This window comes from Lagopus muta, chromosome 2, assembly GCF_023343835.1.
Source record: "Lagopus muta isolate bLagMut1 chromosome 2, bLagMut1 primary, whole genome shotgun sequence".
NCBI lineage: Eukaryota > Metazoa > Chordata > Aves > Galliformes > Phasianidae > Lagopus > Lagopus muta.
The window spans coordinates 90,020,714-90,040,233 of record NC_064434.1 but is presented as its reverse complement, the minus strand read 5'-3'; the positions used below and the strand labels follow the sequence as shown (position 1 = coordinate 90,040,233).

The window sequence follows — 19,520 nt, the reverse complement described above, 5'->3', positions numbered from 1 at the left end:
GCACAAGAACAGATGATGGTGCCCTAATAGCCCTTTTTAAGAATGACAGGGCCCCACCATTAGCATCCTTTTATATCCTTGGAAATTGCTCATGCCTCGCTTTTCTGGTTCCTATCTGCCTGACTCTTTTTTATTTCTCTTTCAATTTCATCCGCGCTCGGATAAGCGCATGCTAACACAATATGATTGAGCTGTAAAATGGAACGCTGTCGCCTCTAATCTCTTTTATGTAGATATGGAGGTACTTCCACACTCCACTTCATTCTCTCTCCATTGTTGGCCTTTTTAGAATGTGTTGCCGAGTAATGGAGGCTCAGTCAAATATTAGAGCTAGGTTTCACAGGGTGTGATAAGAAGATTATCAGCCCAGCAGTCAGATCTATTGTTGTTCTTTGTGTCAGATTAAAATATTCCGATGTACTGTAACTTCGTTAGGAAAATACTGGAGGTGTTTAGGGAGAGACTGATGCTGCTTCATCTACTGCCTGATGAGACAAAACCTTTATTAAGTGACCTAAATAAATTGTAAATATATTTCTGAAGCCTCTGCAAGGCTTTTGTTGTACACTGTTTGATTAGATTTTATTTGTATTTACTATATTTTTCTTTATCACTTAAATAAGTATTTGCTGATGGTTGAGTTTCCCGTCTTTTGTTTTGTATTTTTGAGAGGATCCATTTCATTTGAAATCGCTTGTATTTAAACTCTTTTCTGATATGGGGTAGAATTCTACTAATATCCAGCCACAGTTTCAGAGTCGTTTAGACACAATCTCTGTAATGTAACTATCTCATTGACATTCAGCAAAAACGTGCAATGTTCTTTTCATATTAAGTGGAGGCAGGAAACATTAAGCTCTTAAAAATGTGCATAACAGGAAGCTAAAGACAAAATGTTCTCTAAAAAATTTGCATGCATGAAAAAGCATCAACCAGACCATAGAAATCAACTTTTTGCACTTAAAATGAAAAATTTGTTTTGAAACAGTAAATCAGACTAATACATCAAAAATAACTAGTTACATTATTTAGTAAAACAAGCCTGCTTGTCTTCAACTGTGTCCGTGTTTTGCTAGCAGTAACAGTGTTCAAGGGGAACAGTTACAAACTGATACTGCCACTGGTGCCAGTATTAAAGGGAAAAAAAAGGAGGGCATGATTTTGATGGAGCAAATCCAAGGATGTTTTGAATATTTTAGTGCTAATGTTAATGTTTTATGAAACATTATTGTTCCAGCATACTTTTCGTGGAGGACAATATTTAAGCTTTCCTTTCCAGAGCAGCTCTCAGGGGTATGCTTTAACATTTTAATACTGAACAGGAACATGATTTGCTGTAGAGCTGTCATTTCCAAAATGCCCTTTACTTGTCATTTGTTCCAGAAGTGCCACGCCATATAGGTAACAATACAGAAAAAAAAGTTGACCATAATTACTTTAGGAAAGCTAATGTTCAGGGAAGATACGTGGTGCGGATATAAACTGGGTATGTACGTACCTGTTCTCATGCACATACTTGTAGCTGCATCTACATCTTAGTTAACATACAACAGGGTATTAATTAAAAAGTTCTGAATATTCTTTCATGGTAGTATTTATGTTAGTAGGACTCTGAAGACAGGATGGAATCCTATGTTGTAGCCTATGTTTTTGCTACATCCAGATCCTTCTCTGGATTGTTATTGAGGCATCTAATACAGAATCAAAGCTCTTCAGGGGAAATTGATGTCATCTTGTATGTCCATACCATCTCACTGCTGTAAAATTAGTTGTTTCACCTGAGGTTGAGGCCTCCTATACTCTCTTGTGCTGCCAACTGAAATGAGGCCCATTGCAGACAACAGCCATCTAGAGCTCCCTGTTCCAGGGTCACCCAGTTTCAGAGACAGGTGGATATGGAAATGTCATGTTTACTGCTCATGTAACAAGGAATGGAGTATGAGCTGTTTCATGCTGACTAGGAGGTTTGTAGTGATAATAACTTGAGCCTCCTGGGGAATCAGGACATCCTGCCCTTTATCGGTTGCTATCTTGGACATTTTGCAAGTTCTCTTTGCCTTCCATTTATCAAATGCCCACTATCTGCTCTTCTTTTAACTTCTTCTACAAATGCAGACTAATTATGGAAGTCAGGCATGCTTTTCGTACGACAGGAGTGTTCTTGAACCCACAGCTTGCACGACATACATCACCTGAGGGATATCATTCTCTAGGCCTTACAGGTACAAATTTGAGCCAAGAGATTTCTTAGAAGCAACAGACATCTTTCACATAGGTCACTAATTTTGCACAATCTGGGAAATCAGCAACTGATTATCGGTTTTATTTTGGAGCATTAGTGTGGATAGATCATCCAGCACTGCCAGAGTTTAAATCATCATACTGATCCCAATTCTTCTGTGAAACAGAGACCAGCGGTCTGCCTACAATGCTAGCAGTTCAGCTATCCCACTGTTTACATCAGTATTTTTAACCTCATTTGAAGTATTAGGAATAGTGGTATTTTACCTTTTTTCCTCTCATATGCTGATGCATCTCACAGAATGTACAAATATTTTGCAGGGCATGGAAGAGGGTAGATTTCTAGGAAAATATATGAACAAACATGTCCACAGTCTCCTAGCATTTTTTAAATAAAACAAAAATCTGTAGTAAAGTAAAAGTTAGTTAAAGAAAAGTCCTTTTGCTTATTTTAAAATAATTTATCTGACCAAATTATGAGTGGATTTGGTACTGAAGTCACTGGGAAAATGTTGCTGATTCAGTAGCAAAAGGAGTTGGCTCTGTGTGCCACTATAGATGTGTGCACTCTTAGCATGTCTGCTTATCAGAACAGACTGCTTCCAGGTCCGGATTGAGACAGACAGCAGTATAGAGGTGAGGAAGTTCCTTGCACTACTAGACATATATGTCCTGGAGTAAAAAGACAGCTTTAGTTTTTTTGAGTCACTTCTGGCACATTTTGCTACCATTAAATTAACTAGGAGGGGGAAGAATATATTCTCAGACATAGAAATATCTCATCACATGCAAATTGAATGCGAGTATAAAATAAAGGTGCAGTAAGTATGAGATGATACTGTTAGAAAAGCGTCTGGAGCTCTTGCTAGTTTTGGCTTTAGAATCCCTATGTATTCATTGAAAAATCTTGTTTAAGATTCATTAAAATCTTGTTTTACTTTGGTCACCACCAAAATAAACTATAGAATTAACAAGTAACAGAACAACTTGGCTCAACACACAGGTTTTTACTTGTATTAATAAAAGAATCCTACATTTAAAATAAGCTTCTCTCGAAATCAAAATTAAGCAGCGACTTTGTCTTCATGAAGTTCACCTTTTATTAATATATAGGTAGATGGGTACTGTCATCTTCCTTCATAGAGACTCTTTTTTCTTTTTTTTTTTTCCTGTTTAAAGCAGTTCTCTCCCTCCACCCATGCCCCCAACACATATACTACACTGTCTGCTGTTGCACTTTTTTTTCCCTCCCAGTGTCCCCCTTTATCTGCCTCAACCAATCTCCAAATGAATGCATGTCTATCATGGCCTTAGCTTTGACACTCTGGATATATTGATTAATAGTTGCCCTAAGCTCCTTTTAGCAAATCAAATTTTCACTTTTAGCAAGGATTTCGCCTCTGATTTATTCAGCAAAGTGAAATGCACTAAATTGACTTTGACATTCAGGGAAAATGGCTGAAAAACAAAGAGGGGAGGAAAGAGATATAAATTGTGTGGCAGCTGGAGAGTTCAAGCATAAAAGAGGCAGTTTTCTATAGAATATCACTGGTTAATTTGGAAACATGCATTTAAAGAGGAGTATAAATGATTTTCTTAAAATTAGATGGTTTTTAGGCTGAGGTTTTGGGATATAATAAGGTTTAGTTAGCAAAATACAATATATTCAACCCAAATTCATCACTTGGTAATCACAGTGCAAGTGTGGGATCCACTTTTGTTGCCACTAATAATTATTATGTTAAATGAGAGACAAAGAGGTTTCTGAGTAGTTTTATAATGAGGTGCTAAATTGGTAAATATCTTCCTACCACTGCATTATGTTGTTCACTCCTGTGGCCCTTTAAAAATAAGAAATGATTAATAAAAAGAGAGCAAATCAACAGTAATGAATTCCAGTGCTTTTCATTTTCTTTCTGTAAACAAAAATGGCTATTACTTGATTCTTAAATGCAAGGGTATAAAAAGATGCAGCAGTCACTCCCTATTACTCCTCTTGCACAATCAAGAGCTTTGTATTATCCCAGTTGACTTGTAGCTGGAGTTACACAGTCTGCTTCCCTGCTTGCAGACACTGTAGTATTGAAGCACTGGGAGGCCAAAATACATCGTTGCATGTCTTAAATGTGTACAGAGCTGGTACTGAACAGAAGAAATGAGTGGAAGACAATAATGGCTTTTAAATGTAGTATATTAACGCATCTGATTGTGGTGGTGATGGGGGGGATTATGGAAGGGAGAGGTAACAAGATGCAAAATAAGAATGTAGGAAAGAATTTGATCTTATTCAGCTATCAGTCATTAGAAGAATTTGTGAAACAAAATCTGCAAATGCTTTGCCCAGATAACCTACAGACAGACCAGGAACCTGCAGTAAGATCAGCTGTAACCAGTGCATGAGTCAAATGAACCCTGCATGTGCCTGTTATTTAGGGATCTGGCCCCAGAGGGGCTGCACCTGCATCAGCAGTCAGTCTGATGGCCCTGGCCCGGCAATGTGCAGAACCAGCCTCAAAGCAAGTATTTCCACTTAGAGGACGACAGTGCTCACCTTTGTACCCAATGCTTGTGTGACAAACGGGTTTACTAGATTAGGCCTGTGTAAACTGCAGATGACTCAGTAACAGTTTTCATTATTCTGAGCCAACAAGGAATTAATCTTATTATAAGACGGAAGGAAGTCTAAGTGTACCTTCTAATTTTTTTTTTTTTTTTTTTGGTAAGCTATCTGAGACTTCAGCACTCATGGCCTTTTGCATGTGGGACAGCCTCCAGAGTGCCACTGGAGATAGCTGAGCCCAGCAGATTTTCAGGCCTGTTATTTCCTTAAAATCCTTTCATTTCCTACCATAATTTAGTCCAACTTCCAACCATTTTTAACAACTGAAATTACAGTAAGAAACAGTTCAAACCTCCAAATTTGTCTTTGGGGAGGGCTTTTTTTCCAAGCTTCCCCATACAGTTGATACCTCAGGATGGCCAGCTTCTTATGAGTGGGAGCGCATGGCTGCAAGGCAGGAAGGTGCCTTGCTCAGAAGCACAGCATGAAACCTGGGACAAATCATGAAATTATTCTTTAGGTGAGAAATTGCAGGAGAGAAAAGTTCTATAGAGTTGAGCTTGTTGTTTATGTTCAGTGTCACCACTGTACTTACAGGACTCCTCTCCTAAAAACAAAAAAAGCTTTTTGAAACAGCAGCAGAGTTTACAGAACATCAAAATGCACTTTTTTTGGAGTTTCACAATTGCAATGTGATTTGTGAAGGCTTTATTAGAAAAGAGATCATGAATGTTACATGTCATTTAAATTGGCCTCTGAAAGGATCATAGCGCATGCAGGGGGAATGCAGAAGGAAAAAAGAGCGACATAGCCCTCTTATGGCAACCGTGTTAAACCAGAGGAATTTTAAACCAAACACAAGACTTAAACACCTAACAGCCTCCAGCAAAAGCGTTATTTGCTCTGTTCTGGGCGGGGAAGACAAGGGCAGCTTTTCAGTGCTGTGTTGATACTGTAAATCCAGCGTGGGAGGAGGGAGGGGAAGGAGAAGCAGCGCCCGGCCCAGATTTGGAGCAGACAGGTCTCCGCCTGTATGACTGGGTCAGCAGTGCAGGATGGACTAGTTTCCTAAAGTCAGCTGAGACCGGCTAAATGCTGTAATTCTGAGGATGCCTCCTCTACTTTCTCTGTGGATGAGTTAGGCTTCACACCTGCTTAACCTACATTAGAATAGGATTAATTACCTGAATTGCAAGGCCCCCTTAGCCAGTCAGCACGTTTCTGGCACGGCACATGGTGACCTGGGCTTGGTTATATATAGATAGAGATAGCAGGGGGAGCATCTGGGCTGTAATGGCAAGGCTCGATCCAGTCTGATCAACAGAATCAGCAATTTTAAAAAATGAGTCTTCAGTAATCGCCTTCTACATCAGCTGGATCATGCAAGAGCTTTATGAACTCCTTTCTTCTCTGTTGGTAAGCGTTTTTACTGAGCAGTGCTCAATTTGTGCACACGTATATGTACATGTACAGAGAGAGAATCCTGGGCAACATGAGAGACTCCAAAGAGCGCACATACTGAGTGCCAATGTGTTTAATTACCTAGGTGGAATGCTTGTTTGCTGTAACTTTTAAGTCAGTTTACCTTATTACTTAAATTCATTGTCTCAAAGTCTAATACTTTATAGAGATCCTGGCAGGCAGGAGTAGTTAGGTAATTTTCCATGGGAGGAAAAAAATAGAGAACACTCCTTTTGTTTGAAAACCTGTTCTATAAAGAGAAAATTGTCTGACAGATCTGCCTGAGGGATTTTCCAGCCCAAACTCCTGAGACACGTATTACAGACAAGTAGAAATTCCATAGTATAGCTGAACTTTCTCCCCAAAATGTTTTCATCTGCCATGTTGTGCACCATCAGTTTCAATCAGCTGCATTAGAAGTTGAGGTGAAATCAAATATTGAAATGAGATCCAACTGCAGATGCAAAAGGCACCACGTTCAATGGAAATGACACTTGAAAAGTAGAGTCAGAGAACTTATTCGTACATGTTATGCATGAGATCACAGGCATGGGGACTTGTGATAAGGATGGAAGAGGGATGGGGCAAATCTGCAGTCTGCATGCATCTAGCTGCTAAAGACATTGGGGGGATAGTTTAGCATATAAAGGCTGCTGCTCATGTGTTTGTTCACAGATGAAGCTGCACTTACTGGTATGTCACATTGTGACATTAGCAGGCTGCAGAGTGTATTTCTAGCCAGCGATTTTCTTGTAGCTGTGTTTTAGCATCACACATTCCTTAATGATTAGGGTGTACATTTCCTACAATTCAAGCTATATATGATAGTACATAGAAGTTACCATAGTTCTTGAGTCCTGTATTAATTGCACTTGCAGTGAGAATAATTTTGATTTCTTCTCCATAATGGTCTCTTGTAGAAAGCCATTCACCTTTGTAAGAAGTATTTCACTTTTCACTACATTGAAGTTTTCCAGAGATAAAGTTAACCTTTGCGTAGATCTGGGAGTCTATTTCTTAGAGAATCTTCAGCTACTGATTTAACATGCACTGTGTGTTGTGATCTCCAGGTGATCCTCATTCAGTGAAATTGGTAGAAGTCTCGTTTTGCATTTCTTTGCATTTTGTGTCACTGAATGTTTTCCAGATGCTGTTCATGACTTGTGCTGAGCAGTTTGCTTAATATGAGTCAATATGGATTTGGAGTTTGCAGTGATCTCACGATTTTGCCTAGCACTTAAAAAATTATGAGCAACTTTTGTAGTGTGATCCTCAGATATGAATCCAGAGCCACACCATGGTCTCTGCAGTCAAAAGCCCTCAAGTGCAGGATGGTTTGGAAAATGCAGTACACAGGAAATCCAGGTGGAGTTCAGGGAGAGTTGTGCACACACTGTATAGAATGATTCAAGCATTTGTAAACCTACAGAGGGCAGTGTCAGATAGAGGCTTAGATGGGCATTTCAGGAGAGAAAGTCAAAGGAAGAAGGAGTTGACTGTGAATATCTGCACACTCGTATCCTAATCAGCCAGCATCAATGGCAAACATGAAATTTTTCAGAGATGCTGCATAGAGAGAAAAAAACAATACTTAAGGAGGTTGGTGGAGGAGAGACGTGCTGCCCTGGGAACCATGGGGTTCAGGACTACAGCCACTCAGGTGGACTGGAATTTGCCACTGATTGCTAGCTACACAGACAAGTGTACTCTCTCCATGGCGGAAAGTGGTGGCTATTTATGTACTGAATGGCAACACTAAACAATTTAGGAGAAGCAGTGAAGTGTGTCCTAGCCAATTAAAAATGCAGTGAGAATTTTAGGTAGGCAAAATGTAATTATTTAATTGGAGTTTGACTGGGATGCTTTCCCACTGTTAAAATAAGTATAAATTACATGAACTGTAAAACTTTGAATTATGAAAATATTTTGAGGTCTTTGAGCATGGTAATTGGAGCTATATATTCAACTTTGTTTTTAACCTGACACTTCATAATAGCTATTCCCCAAAGCCAGTTTTTTTCACATTATCGAATATCCCTTAGTGAAGCAAATTAGCAATCAGTCTGGAAAATATTTAAGTAGTACAATCACATTATTTACACAGACACTTCCATCATGCAGAGTTCCCTGTGCTCCCAAATATTTGTAGGATCAGTTCCTCAGCTGTCAACACTCACAGTTGATCCTCCCTCTTTCAGAAACCTTTATATGAAAGCCCATTTAGGTCAATAGAAAGACTTGCCTTGATTTCACTGGGCTTTGGATCAATCCCTAAATATGTAGGTCACAGTCTGAAACGTATGTGGACCTCCAAATATTTTTATTTTCCTTCTGCTTGAGTTTTCACTTTCGTTTTAATGCAGGAGAGAGACTTGGTGCAATTCCTTTTATAATTTTTTTGTTATTATTATTAACAAGGGAATCCTATTGTGGAGAATTAGGGTCATTCACTGTAAGCACAGTGAGAATCTGCTCTTATCTAGAACCATATTTCAGCTCTCACGGAAACACCAGCATGGGTCCAGAATGATAGAATGTTTATAGCTAAATATATTATTTAACTGTTGTGTTATCAATGTGGTGTGGATAAAAATCTACAGAAAACCCATGCTTAGTGTTTGGGAAGATTTGAAAACAGTGTTCAGTATGCCTCTGGCAATGGGTTCTCTGACACTCTGGCTGTAGGCAGTGGTTCCGTTTGGATCATATTGGCTGAAATGCACTCCCAAATTATCTACCCATCAGGTTGAGGAGTTTACAGGAATTAATCCTGTTACTTTTATACTGATAAGGAGTGTTCTTCTGAGGTTCCCAAAATTAAAACCTCTTTTCTTTCTTATGAACATTTTTTCCCTGACTCAGTAAAGGTTTTGTTATCATTACTCTTTGGGTCTTTGCTTGCTGCTTTTTAAGGACGGAAGGCACAATAAACCCTGTCCTGGCACTTCAATTGATACATTTGTACAGTGCTGAGGTACAGGCTCCATGTTACATCCATACTTGGCTCGTTATCCTCTTATCAAGCTCTTTGCATCCCTTTGTTTATTTGAGGAGACAGGAAGACTGTGTGAAGGCTGCTTAGTCAGGGATATCAGCGTTGTTGGCAGGGGAGTGATTGCCAGTTGAAAAACAAGGCATTATTGCTCATTTTTTCCCTCTTATTAGTTTGATTACATTTGCAAATCAAATCAATCCATCAGACATGATCAGGCCTCGTCCGCATTTTAAGGAATAGTAATCTCCGTCTAATAAGATGCAAATGTGTCACATCGGTAAGTAACCAATAAATCATCGTCTTGTCTTTGGCAATCATTAAATATCAGAACCAACAGTCAATTTTTAGTATTTTCAATTTGCGATATGCCGCTGGAATATAAAGATAGATGGACGTAATTACACAAACCAAACACTATTTCAGTTCATTCCAGACAGCAAATTTAGTGGAAGGTATAACTGGCTTGTCATCACACTACATTATTCCTGGCGGTTCATGCAAAGTTCACAGACAAGCTTCAAATGGACATTGCTTTTTCTACTTCCCTTAACAACATTCCCACTACCACCACCAAACTTCGATAAATGATTTGCAGTGCTGCAGGACATCACTCCCATCAGTGCACAAAAAAGCACAGAAACATTCCACATGCACACACTGTAGACACCTTGTGCATGTGTAGAACTGAAATCCAAAAGTTTCTGCATTCTGCCTTCCTCTTTGTATTTTCTTCTTTTATTTTTAGACAGTTTGATCTGAAACTTCATTTTTTCTATTTACAAAGAATACATTTTTCACAAAATTTGAGTCACCTCATATTTAGGAACACAGTGCAGACAGACATCAAGAAGGACTGGGACACCAGCTTCCCTCTTTCCACCTTCAATCTTCATCTTTTCAAAGAATGGAAAATCAAACTGTTTTTCTTTATTCCTTTCTTTTTTTTTTCCTAATTGATCTGGGATTTGGGAAAATTGATTGTGTTGTGTTCATTAATTGATACGTCTTTTGTCTGATTTGCAATGTCTTGTTTTCCATTAATGACTCCATTTGTGTACAGAATCTACACACTTTTCAAGAGGGAAGAAACCATAAGCTGATGTACTGGCAGAACTAGTAATACAAGAAACCCAAATCTTGTCTTAAACAGAATAATGGCTTTCCCCCAGCTGTTCTCATGGTATAGAGCAGCGAACCTGGCAGTGCCATCCCACAGGCAGAGCTCTGGCTTCCACAAGAGTTTTGCCTTGGAAATTGCATTTCTGGCCTTTGTGGAGGAATGGGTGACATGAGGGAGAGTGCACACTGTCTGTGCCGACAGTCGTCTGTGCAGAAGTAAGAGGATTTTGTAGGCTTGTGCTGACTTATATAGGTTTCCAGTGCAGTGAAGCCAGACAGTGGGCTTACTGCAGTTGACCTTAAGAAACTCCACAGAGGTTTTTCATGCCCTAAGTGGACCTGGTGTTGCAGTACCCTGCCAGGTTTGTTTCAGCTGATGCTCATTCAGAAGCTAAACCTCATGTGCCTTGGAGTTCTGGAGGGATCCTGTATCCTCTCTGTAATAAAATAAATCGTACAGTAGAAGTTTGATGTGATTGGGTAGAGGAACTAAATGGAAATTCAGGAAGAAGCTTGCATGTGAGGACTTTGCTGCGCTGAGCTCTTTGAGTGGCAGTTCTGTTTAGAAGGCAGGGGGTGAGGAGAAGGATTTTGTGGACAAGAGTGTGTAGACTCTTGTATGATTCCTGTGCGCTGTCATTTCTTGGCATCAAAAGCTCTTTTTCTTTGATTATGGAATACTGCAAAAAATTCCTGTGAGTTGCATGCAGCATCAGTTCCACTTGTTGGAGATGTAGACAACTTGAAGTGCCCTGTCAGTTGACAAACTGTTCTTGCTATTGTGAAACAAAGAACGTTTTTCACTGTGGGCCAGTTTTTATCTTCAAACTCGTGTGATCAGTAGGAGTTTCATGAAAACAAGAGGTTTATTCCGTATACAAAGTGAAGCAACTAAGCGACTGTTGCTCTGTGGTGTTAACAAAGTTTGGCTATCCTTGCACTTTTTCTCCAGTCTGTTTGTGTGTAAACAGACTCCTGGATGCTTTGTGTCTCAGTTGATGGACTGATGCTGCTGCTTGTCAAAGTCTCCCCTGTTTCTATAATCTCCAGAGGCTCTAGTGAGTAAAAGCTGCACACAGAGGCCATGTGCCTAAGGAGCTCAGTACCAGAACCTTATGTTCTGTCTAACCAATTTACATACTACCATGGTATGTTTAATTTGCTTTTTCATCAAATCAATAATGGGTCTAATTGAAAAAATTGGCAGAACTACATGCAACCTAACTAGCAGTGTCAGTGTTTTCTGACATCAGAAATGTAGCACAGCTATGCAAGTGACACCTGTGTTAGTGATGCACTTCTGTTCCTAATGTGTACAAAAACAAACATTGCTCAGGTGCAGCATCTGTACCAATTGATCACTATGCTATCAGAATTAATCACCTGGTATTCTGCTCAGAGAATAAAATTTACATCCTAATGTATGACAGTTATACTTGCACTGCTAAAAATGGTACTATTCACTCCTCTTTGAAGGTGTGCATGTTTTCCTAGGCAAACCCAGTAGTTCTCATTCTTAGAAAATTCTCAAATACCTGGCGTGGCTTCTTCTATTAAGTTTCATCTTTTCAAAGATGTGCTCATACTGGTCTGTGTGGTGAAATGGATTTTGTCCCTAGAATGGCATATTTGGCTCAGGACGGGACTGCAGCCATGCTGCAGGTGCCTTGGCTCACTGCAGGAAGGAGCGAATGGCGGCTGCCACCCTCATGGCCAGCAGTGCTCATGGGCAGTGTGGCTGGCAGAAGGGGGCTGCCCAGGTGCACCACACGCAGAGTGGGAGAAGGTGAATGCTGGTTTTAAAGGAAGGAAAGTCGACTTTGTGCTCTGTGTAATTACAGAGCTAGCTGGATTTAAAATATGGTAAAGTCATTAGCATAGGGTAATCACCTTTGGTGCTAAAATCAAAATAATAACAATAGGGAAATACAATGCTTTTCAGAGAAATTTTGTATGGATTTTTTATTGTCTGGCTAATTACGTATTTACATGTAATGGCATGAGCAGAGCCATTACAGTCCATTGGGTAAATAATATGCATTTTAAAAACCATTTATAAATATGTATTTATTTGATGGACCAGAACGGTTTCTGGAAGTCATTCTCATCCACTGAGTAAATAATATGTGGATTGCTTTTAAAAATAAATATGTATTTCTCCAATAGACATTCCAGGCCATTGGGTAAATAATATGCATTTTTCAAGTATATAAAAAAATACACACGAATGTATAGAAATCTGGCTTAAATATGTATCTTCCTGAGAGATCAAGATGACACCAGAGGTGTCAGGCATAGCTTTGAAATGTCTGTTTTGAATTGTCAGTCTGTGTCACAACCCAGAGTTAATTAAATGTATTTTATGCATTTTCATACATACTGTATAATATCAATGTCTGTTTATAGTTTTATAACACAAGTGCACTTGACCCTCTTACTCAGTGTGATAAAGTCAGCACTTCATGGTTGAAATTGTAGTTTTACTTTATGTTCATCTTAACGCAGCACAAAATGCATTCATCCTATGGGCTTTGGGACAAGTACATGGAAAAAAAAGTGTGGTTTTAGGGTTTCAGACAGGGACCCTGGCAGACAGGGACAGCTGCCATATCCATTGAATACCCATTGCCCTCCCTTTCATGGCTCTGCCACCACGCTGCTTTGTCACCTTGAGCAAGCCATTTAACTTCCTCGTGGGGAAACTGTAATTTGCACCTCCAGTTTTGGGAGTCCTCTGAGAGCTATAGGTTTAAAACATGAAACACGATTCGCAGTGTGCTAGGATTGAAAGATGTGAGCGCAGCACATTGTTGGCATATTTATTTTATGTACAGTGGGCTACAGCATATCCACCTTTTTTCTAAACATCTTAGCCATTTTATCCTTCCTTCTGTTTTTTATACTCCCCAAAGAGTGTTCAGTATATTTAGTAGATTTTTTTTTTCCTGATGATATCAGTTTGGTGTTTGTCCAGACATTACCTGAATGAAACTCTCAGTAACCCTGTGAAATTAGTGTGTTCATGCATAGCCTGAGAAGAGATATTAATAAATAAATAAATAGTAAGGCAGAAAGTATACAGTGACTCCAACAGCCTAGTTGTTACTTTGATACTGAGGGAATGAAAATGTAAATTCATAGTGAGAATGTGTTTCTACTGGAGCTCTATTACAAAAACAATCACAGCAACAGTGAGTTACTACATAAGAGCTTTTGGAGCAGTCTCTCTGCACAGACATCTCAGAAACCAAGATTTGGCCTTTAGAGCAGATGTTGTGAGAGCATAGTAAATGTGGTGTTTTGACAGAAGACATGAGGAAATTCAAACTTCCTTCTCATACCACCAGTAGAGTTGACAACATGCACGAGGAAGGCTGTAGTGAAGTCACCAGGAAGTAGGGTCATGTCAAAAACGGTGTTTAAAAGCAAAGCAAGGGACAAGAAGAAGGGTAAAGAAATAAAAAATAATCCATCAGTATTAAAGTTATCTTTCAGACCTTTCTCATGGCACATTCACATACAGCACAATCATGCTTTCCATTTAATTTTAAAACTATTGGCAACTGTGTGCAAATGTCTAGAGTTCAGCGTTTTGGGGTTGCACACAATCACAACATAGAACATCAAATGAGGAATGAAAAGTAAAGCCCAGCTCTTACGTCACAGTAGACTTAAACAGAGTAAAACTATTTAGAGCACAGAACTGCACAGAGAAAAAACCCTACAGTTAAGTTAGGATGGGGCATCGCTGGTTAGATTTTACACTGACTTCCTAGTTCCCAAGTGATTAAAAGGGTCTGGCAGAAAGAAGGCATATAAGTATATGAGATATTGTTGACTCAGCCTGGTAATAACCAGTTGCTAGTTTGCTAGGACATAGTAGTGGAAGGAGCTGCAGGTATTGAACTTAAAGGAAGAGTGAGGGGGTAGTGGGATTAAGTATCTATCCACTAACAGATGGGAGACATGGAATAATATGGAAAGGTGGTGAGGGCTAAGATGGCACAATTGTAAAAGACATGGTGTGTATATCTTAGTCACTTTGAGACCATATTGAATGTGACTGTTAAATTCTCTGTACAATTGAAAGGGATAGGAACATTTGTAATTTTGTTGCAAATTGATATGATCTCTTGTCACTGATTTGAGTAAGATGGTACTGTAGTTTTTAATTTAGCAGATTAAGAGGCACAATTAAAATATCACAAGAAAGATCATAATCTAAACCTCTGGGTGTTTTTTGGATTTTTTTTTAGTTTTCTGATGTTGCTGTTAGTTTGTTTTGCTTATCCCTGCCAAATTGATAACAAGAGTTAGTGTATGTAACAATTACTTCCACTGCTGTGGAATTTGCTGTAGTTTGTAGGCTGAAGTGTTAATAAATACCTTGCAGTATTCCAGAGGGACAAGCTTTCCATCTAATTAATAAAACTGGAAAGAATACCCAGGACACTGAACCATATCTTTCTTATTAGTGTTGGCTTCTACAAAGGAGAATCCCTGAATCTCAACACATTAGTAAATGTCATACTCCTGGGTTGCGCAGAGACCTCTTGAAAAACTGCTGATTTGCTGTAGAATAAAATCACCATAGACTTTAGAAACATTTCATCTAGGGAATACCAAGTGTAGAAAATCAGTGTAAAACATGACATGCATTATAGCAGCTACAGATTTGTGCCACATTTGGTGAATCTTGAAAGAGAAAACATGCAATTATACCCCATTTCCCTTCCGTTTTTGGTCTGTACTTATGCTAATGAATTTCTGTATGTCAGAGTATGGCCTTGCTGCAGTTAGGTTTTCTAAAGACTGAACAAAAGCCCTCCTTTGCAATCTCCTCTTCTTTCAGAGAGATTCCTTAAAACACTTTATGCTGATGTGTAGGCTGCATGCCGCTGCTTATTGCACATATATGTAATGCCAATTCCCTTTTCATCTGTAGTAATCCATACTTTGTCCCAGTATGTCCAATCCAGTTCTGTTTCATGGCAGTTTGAGCTAAACCAGAAATGAACAGCCTAACTTTGACCATCATGTAATTCTTTGCTATACTTTATTACAATGCAGCTGCAATCTTACACTAAGCAATAATGATGTGCGTTCTCTGATAGACTGAGCGTTCACCAATGTAAATTAGAAACCACACAGCTCTTCTGTGGAAAAAAGAATGTAGGATGGCATAGATGTGATTCCTCATTTATTTGCATTATTTTTGATGTAGCAGTCCAATTGGTATAACTCTGCTTCCAGAAGGAATTAATATGACATCTTTGTATTTACTTCTTACTTGAAGTTTTTGCTCTGAAAAATGTTCTTGCTGGGTGCATTTGTATTTTTTTTTTTTTTCATTCTGCTGATGTGAGTGATTGGGTGAGAGGATAAAAAGAGGGAATGTTACAGAGCTCATCCATGATGCTAATTTAGTTAAATAAAAGTCAACTGGATGGGATGTGGAGGAGGTAGAAGATTTACCACGTTTTGTCCATGCTTCAGCTAAGACCTTTACTGAATTCTGGTAAAATTTTACCACATAAGAAGGCAGATTAAAATGTTATTCAGGAATCAGAGTCCAGTGATACCTGTATATCTTGGTATTTCAGATGGACTAATGTACTGTATGTGCTTAAATTTTGGTTTTGTGTGTACCCTGCAAGGAATAGATGAATTCACAGTGTTCAGTGAATATCCCCTATACATGTGATTTCATTAAAGCTCATTAACAACAGATACTGGTCCTTAGAAGACCATACATAGTTATACCCAGCTTAAAAAAATTCCTGAATTACACATTCCCTTTCTGCAGTAGCTTGTACAATACGCAGAGTTTACTTATTGCAAATGCATGCATCCACAGGCCTATGCAAACACACACATCTGCCTTGCTGCTGTTACGTATATAATGCAAATTTCTTGTGCTTTGGCTCTTCCCTATTTGTTAGTTATGTCTTTCTGCAGCAGCAGCTCCAGAGTGAGAGCTCAGTTGCTGTGATTTTGAGATTCTTTGCCTGGGGCAGATCACTCTAAGCTCTTCTGTTGTAAACTGTTAATGTAGCAGCAGGCTCCAAACACCTCTGAGGAAGGCAGCCCAGATTCTGAGACTTAAATTTTAAGGGATGGAGCAAGTGAATACTTATACTGAGCACTTATACTCTACTGCTTTCAGCAGTCATCAGCCTCAGGAAGAGACCTAAACTGTACAGTAAGCAGAAGCTTCATGAAAACTTTTTCTAAATTCTTCAATTTAGAGACTGTACTGAATAAGGAAGAAAAAGCCTTTGTCCTTTTTTTTCCTTTTAAGTTTCCTTGTCTTCTGATGCATTTCAGCCATGAACTTGAAATCGGCTTCACAACTAATCTTATGCTGCTGGAAAGACTACTACTAGATGCAGTTTTAGAGCAAATGTTTTCATACTCTTTCCTGAACTTTTTCAAAGTTGGTGAGGATGTTGCAGCTCTCCATCTCTGTTTCTCAGAGATCATTTAGTCAGCTTTTTCTCACTCTGGAGCAACAAACAATAGGTATTTGGAAGGCCTTCTGACGTTATATTAGAGTGTATTGTTGGAGGTCACCCCTATAAAGTACTTGCTGGTGGTGCAGGTACCAAGATCATATTGAATTTTCTTGTTACTTTATCTTACACTGAATTTTTGGAAGTATTTTCATTTTCAAACTGAACATAAAGTAATATAGGACAACATCGCATAAAATTGTATTTCCCGTTCTGCCTCCAGTGAAAGCCTGTCATCTGACTTCACCTCTGTGCATCTGCTCAGAATAATACATTTAGAAACTAAGAATGTTTTGCTTTTTTGGTCTCGTAAGCAAAAGACTTGGATTTGCTTTTAAGAATATGATTTTCAAATTTGTGTTTTATCTGGAGGAAGAGCTGATTTGTCTGTATAAATTCCCTTCATCAAAACTAGCAGATGAATAAGGCGACACCTTGCCTTCCATAGAAAAATGCATAGTCCTTAAACATATGTAATTTTTTTAATTTTTTTTTTTTTTTTTTTTCTGGAGAACTGTGAAAGGGTTTTACATCTTTAGGAAGCCAAACAGATTTCAAATTGAATAAGGGTGGAAAAGAGCAGGAGAGAAAGAGGAAGGATTTCCTTTCTGCGAGCCGCCAGCTTTCCCAAGTGCCTCATCCTCTCCCCTCTGTCATCCTGAGGCAATGTGCCTGCATTTGTGTGTAGATTTATAGTTTATCTTTATCTATGGCTTCATCTGTAGGTAGCTATTATAGCCGCCTTGCCTGGATATTGTTTGGGCCTGATAGATCTGTCTGTAGTTCATCAAAGGGGAGCTGAGTGGCTAAAAGCCATTGGGTCCAGCTGAGGATGAAATACGAGCCATCAGCCTTGGTAATGGCTGTAAAATTTCATAATTACACGGCCTTTATTACATTGCATAATGATCCTGAAGCAGTATGGAACAATTAATTAAGATTTTCAACCGTGGCTCTTTCAGAAATTAAAAGGTGCTAGTGGCTGAGAAATGGGGAAGTGTCTTGTCCTAAAAGCATTAGGGATGCTTAAGAAGTACTTCCTGGGTGCTTTTTTTTTTTTTCTTAAAAAAAAAAAAAGAAGTAAAGAATAAAGATACAGAAAAGAAGATCAACTAGTTAGGCAGCTAATGTCACAGTAATGTTTTTGTACTTCACTCCTAATTCTTCATTTCAAACTTGATTCTAAAGCTCCCACAGCAGTAACTGCTGTAAAGCTGTTCCTCTTCTGTTCTCTAAAAATTTTCATGCCTTTTTTTTCCTATGCTCTGTTCCAGGCATTTGTCACACTAATAGCAGCATATCAGAGTGTAGTGACCAAGAATTTCCTTGTAATGAACTTTTCTGTGTCTGAGGCCATGGATATTCTCTGAAGATCACTAGAGTTTGATAAACATTCCCAACAGGCATTTTTTGTAACTGTTTTTGTAAACTGCTTCCACCCTTTTCTCCTTTGTAAATGCACCGGGTCAGGTATAAGATAATATGATGTGTTTTCCCTTATACTGACCTCTGAGCTGATCAGAAATAGTTTCTTAAGTTGCCACAAAAATATTGTGCAAGTTTCTGCTGCACATAGTGCTGGAAGTATTTGCATGTAAGCAATGGCAGCAGGAAGCAGGCGGGCACAGAGCATGCCCCTCCTGTGACCAGCTCCTGGTTATCGTTCCAAAGGCAGCTGGCAAGCTGTGATCCAAATGTGAGGTGTGCAGTCCTCACTGTACTAGATGTGGTGAAACTGATGGAAAATAGCCCCACCATTGCCCATGCACTATCCACAGTTTCTGGTCTGGCAGGAAGGAGTCTCCTTTTCGCTGACTGCCATTAGTTGCCCTTTTCTTCCCCTCAAACTCTTCTGGTTCATACGAATTCTTTGTCTAACTCTTAGACAGAATGAGTGTTGAGTTTTAGTGTTTTTAAATTGACCGGTTATCATGTAAGGTCCTATCAGTCTAAATATTTTATGAGAAGCTAAGGTTTCCCCTGGGCACCTCTAATAATGAACTTTCGGCAGGAAATTTAGAAAGGATTATGTGTTTCAAGGAGGAGCTGGCTGCTCGAAGTAAATTCTCTTGTTGAGTCATTTATTCCCTTAATAGGAATTTTCTGATCTGCTGTCATTCTTGTTCACACACTGGGTGTCACTGCCTCTAAAACACTTGTCATTCTTTAATGGAAACAAAATAGTCATTGCAGTCAGAGCCGCAATGTCATTCCACTACCCCTTGCTGCGTCGGCAATAGTGAAAATGACAGAGCGGCTCTCAGTAGGGGTAATTAAAATGTAAATATTGATATTTTATTATTTGAAATTACTTTCCAGTGCGGCATTTAATATCTCTCCATCTGTGCGGCTCTGTTTAGCGGTCACTTTAGTGCAGCTCTGGGATGCCAAGCAGCGGCTTGATCCCCGTTATGTCAAAATGCTTGTTGCTGCTTAATTTTGATATCTAATTAAGTGGAAAAGTACAGTCCACACTGTAATCCATGGCATCTTAACCAGCTGCTTGGGTATATTTAGAATTAATCTCCACTATGGAATCATCCTAATGTATGCAATTAAGTGTCTGCCGATGGCTAATTAGGTGTATTAGAATCAGGCAGCTTCCTTTTTTTTTCTTTTTCTCCTTCTCCCT

At 39.0% G+C, this 19,520-nt stretch overlaps 1 protein-coding gene across 14 annotated transcripts in view; it reads left to right on the top strand.

Moving 5' to 3' along the window:
- The window catches only part of ESRRG (estrogen related receptor gamma), a 382,131-nt gene that overhangs the window by 341,537 nt on the left and 21,074 nt on the right, over positions 1–19,520 (top strand). The gene's annotated exons all lie outside the window — the stretch shown is intronic.